Source organism: Schistocerca cancellata, chromosome 1 (genome assembly GCF_023864275.1).
Source record: "Schistocerca cancellata isolate TAMUIC-IGC-003103 chromosome 1, iqSchCanc2.1, whole genome shotgun sequence".
NCBI classification, from domain to species: Eukaryota; Metazoa; Arthropoda; class Insecta; order Orthoptera; family Acrididae; genus Schistocerca; species Schistocerca cancellata.
This window is the reverse complement of record NC_064626.1, coordinates 74845224-74849839: the sequence shown is the minus strand read 5'-3', so window position 1 is coordinate 74849839 and position 4616 is coordinate 74845224. Positions and strand designations below refer to the sequence as shown.

At 43.7% G+C, this 4616-nt stretch overlaps 1 pseudogene; it reads left to right on the top strand.

The window, feature by feature from the left end:
* Window positions 1–3872: 3872 nt before the first annotated feature.
* On the top strand, window positions 3873–3990 carry LOC126097988 (5S ribosomal RNA; annotated as a pseudogene).
* Window positions 3991–4616: the final 626 nt, after the last annotated feature.

Genomic DNA, 4616 nt, shown 5'->3' with positions numbered 1-4616 from the left:
AGAGAGAAATTAATCATCAACGATATATGCGAATTCTCTGATGTTATCTATAACAGTCTGAAAATGCACATGCGGTTTATTGATTACATGCATGTAGAAAACCTGTTCTGAGTTAAAGCTCTCAAATAAGGTTTGAAGAAGAATAAAATGCCACTGCCAGACGACAGCTAATGTAGAAAATACTTTTCCGACGTATTTTGGCACGATGCGCTCTACCCATACATAATACAAAAGTTTCGAGATGCATCTACTGTCTGGTTGTCTGTTAAACCTGAAATGAACAAAATGTCGCAGAAGTTAGTCCTTTCTCCACATACGACTATTTTGGGTTGAGAAGTGAAGGGAATTATGTTACAAGATCCATTAGATTGATAACTTTAGCAGACAGCAGAATTGCGTTTTAAAAAATATAGCAGTGAATGTACTCGAACTCGCGACATCTTATCTACCGTGCGCGCCACTTACCACTACGCTACTAGCCGACACGTAACTAATAACAGCTCCAGAAGTCAAAAACAGTTCCTCCAGAACTTCTGCATTCCACAGCGCTGTGGGATAATGCATATGGCCAGATCAATACTTATGAGAGACAAACAGTTATACCTTTTCTTTTGCACTGCACGACGTTTTCAACAAACAGATAGCGCAATAGAGTAGCTCAAGTGGAAAGGAACACTTCGTATTTAAATTTCTGCATCCTACACTGTTGGCAGTTCTGTGTTGGTGGCAGTTACGTGATTTTATTTTGGTGATTACAAATAAAGTTGAATGTATGCACTGGGTAGCCGAGGAAGCTAGTTCATGGTGATTCGGTCAACCAAGTAAATGAATTTACTTAACATGCTGCAAATTGATACAGGGAGACTGTGTGTCAGACTTTTCAGCCAGTGTGGCACAACGGCGTTATGATAGAAAAATGAACCAGTGAAAAGAGGATTTGGTGGTCTGTTGGGCTGATCAGAGGTTCGTATATCTATGGTCTGGGTTCGGTTCCAACTTTGGTCAGTGATTTTAGATAGGGAGAGACAGATTCCATTCTATTCTGGCTATACCAAGTGAAGAAGATATAATAGCATTGTGGTCCGAAATTCGCATTAAAAATGATATTCCTTCTCTACCAAGTAGACGTTAGGTTGAGCCACAATAAATTCTGGAGTGGCGACATGTAGAAACTCTATCACCAGTAACCTTTCTTATACTAGTTATTTATTTCTAGTGACGAAACAAACACTACGTAGGGTCACAGGACACTTATTCCATCTTTTATCTGAGCTTCTGTATGTCAATAAAATTGGTTCTGAACTGTGAATGCAACTCAGACCGCCCTTAACGCGGAATTTGTTCCCTTCGTGACAATACAGCTCGGCTACAATTTGTTGTTTGTTCAAAACTGCTGATTCCTCAACATCTCCACATATTGTGCGTGAATGGGTTCGAATCCTGGCCCGGCACTAAGGATTTCATTATGTATTATCAAGATCTAGCATGAGAACACCTATCTGCTGGTGGATAATAATTTCGATTTTTAATGTATTTTCATTCGTTGTCAACACTAGCGATATTTGACGTTTTTTACTCCCAGTGAGACACAGAACTATTTGCGAGATCACTGTAAGTTCAAGATGTTATTCCGAGCTGCTGGTGGAGAAAAATTCGGTAGCTCACGTCTCTTGTCGTGTAGTCAACAACGATATGTGTGGGGCTCTATTCCCAGTCAGCACTGAACTCTTCGTCATACTATTTCTAGTTCAAACATGCTCACATGTCACTGCTGGTGCAACAAACCCATATTTAACGTTCGTTTTCTCTAGAATATAACAGCGATAGGTGCCGGGTTGGAGTCCTGGGAAGGAAAAAATTAATGTTTCGTCTCGTCATTTCAGTTAAAACATCTAGCTACTGCCGAGAAAATCCGACACGTCACAGTTGATTGTGCTTCGATATCAATCTTATTAGATTCTGGGTTCGAATCCCTGTCCAACACAAAGCTTTACCTCACGGCATTTCAAGTAAGTCACTTGTTAAGAAGCAATATTTAACATCTCTCGTAGTTCGTTAACAGGGACAATAGGTGCTGGATGGGAATTCGCGTCCGTTAAAAATGTTTGCGTTATGTAATTTAAAGTTGATATTTGCTAACTGATACTGTCTAAAATCGAGGTGTATCACTCTCTGTATGCCAAATCAGGAATGACTGTTACCATCAGTCACGAAATCTTTGCTTAGTCTGCATGACCTGGGTTTGAATCCATATGCAGAACGAGACGGTTCGTCGTGTCATTTGAAGTTCATACATATTCTCAACCAGCTGCTCGTGCATAACTTAAATTTTTAATGTCATTTTGTGTTAAATAATATGTACGGTATGTTACTTTGAAGAGGAAATCATGAATACGACGAACTTACTACGTGCATTACCTATCTGACGTAATAATGAGCGTGGTAACATTTCAGGTATGTCATTTATTGTAATAAATGTGAGCTTACAAGCCTTAAGGACAGTCTTACCTGTGATAAGGTGTTCCCTGATATTTGTAGTATCGTAGAATTACTTTACATCTTGAGTTATTGCGATACAGAGCGGTGCTTTCTAGTGGTGACTTGTTGGAACCATTCTCAATAGTCAAACGACTGTACCAAGGAGCGATTAGAGGACATGCTAGACAGCTGCGTTATGTGGATTGCATGCGAATCAGGCGAAATGCAATTCAGGTCGTTCGGATACTTTTGAGCACGACTGCACGTTCACCGCGATGTCGCCAAACACGGATGCGACCACCGCGATGTTGTAAACAGAACCTGGATTCATCTGAAAAAATGACGTTTTGTCATTCGTGCACCCAGGTTCGTCGTCGAGTACACCATCGCAGGCGCTCCTGTCTGTGATGCGGCGTCAAGGGTAACCGCAGCCATGGTCTCCGAGCTGATAGTCCATGCTGCTGCAAACGTCGTCGAACTTTTCGTGCAGATGGTTGTTGTCTTGCAAACGTCCCCATCTGTTGACTCAGGGATCGAGACGTGGCTGCACGATCCGTTACAGCCATGCAGATAAGATGCCTGTCATCTCGACAGCTAATGATACGAGGCCGTTGGGATCCAGAACGGCGTTCCGTATTACCCGCCTGAACCCACCGATTCCATGTTCCGCTAACAGTCATTGTATCTTGACCAACGCGAGCAGCAATGTCGCGATACGATAAACTGCAATCGCGATAGGCTACAATCGGACCTTTATCAATGTCGGAAACGTGATGGTACGCATTTCTCCTCCTTACACGAGGCATCACAGCAACGTTTCACCAGGCAACGCCGGTCAACTGCTGTTTGTGTATGAGAAATCGATTGGAAACTTTCCTCATGTCAGCACGTTGTAGGTGTCGCCACCGGCGCCAACCTTGTGTGAATGCTCTGAAAAGCTAATCATTTGCATATCACAGCCTCTGTAGCAATTTTAATGGCCAGTAGTGTATATTGCAGCAACCAAGAATGCACCAAGTACAGAGCTGCTGGTGCTATGGCTCAACGGGTGTGCTTAATTGGGTCCGCCGGGTTCCGCAAAACCACTATCAGCGTCCGACATAAACTTTCAACTCCACTGCCAACTGTGATGCGCTGGCAGAAGGTATCGATACATGATAGCAGAAGCGGAAATATTTATTTTACTTGTGACAATTCTCAAAATCGATAAAGAAATTTAAGTCAACCTTTCAGTGAGCATACACATTTATTTGTCATGAAGTAGCTGTCACAGCATGGCTATAAACTGAGGTGACAAAATGACAGAAGCCATTGGATAGCAATATGCACATATACTGATTGCAGTAGTAATGTGTACCCAAGTTATAAAAGGGTGGTGCATTGGTAGAGATGTAGGCAACGGCCTTGCCGCAGTGGATACACCGGTTCCCGTGAGATCACCGAAGTTAAGCGCCGTCGGGCGTGGTCGGCACTTGGATGGATGACCCTCCAGGCCACCATGCGCTGTTGCCATTTTTTGGGGTGCACTCAGCCTCGTGATGCCAATTGAGGAGCTATTCGACCGAAAAGTAATGGCTTCGTTCAAGAATACCATCATAACTACCGGGAGAGCGGTGTGCTGACCCCACGCCCCTCCTATTCGCATCCTCCATGAGGATGACACGGCGGTCGGATGGTCCCGGTAGGCCACTCGTGGCCTGAAGACGGAGTGGAATTGGTGAAGATGTCATTTGTACTCATTTGATCTATGTAGAAAGGTTTCTGGCGTGATTAAGCCCATAGGACTTTGAATATGGAATGGTAGTTGATGAATGGGACGTTCCATTTCGAGATCCACGGTGTCAAATGCATGCCAAGAATACCAAATTTCAGACATTACATCTCACCACGAACAGAACAGTGGCCACCGGCCTTCACTTACAGACCAAGAGCAGCGGCATTTGAGTGGAGTTGTCAGTGCTAACAGACAAGAAACACAATATGAAATAAGCACAGAAAACAATGTGGGAGGTACGGCGAACGGCGACAGTGCGGTGAAATATGGCGTTAATGGGCTATGACGGCAAACGACCGACGCAGTTGCCTTTGCTAACAGCACCACATCGCCTGCAACGCTTCTCCTGGGCTTGTGATCATAT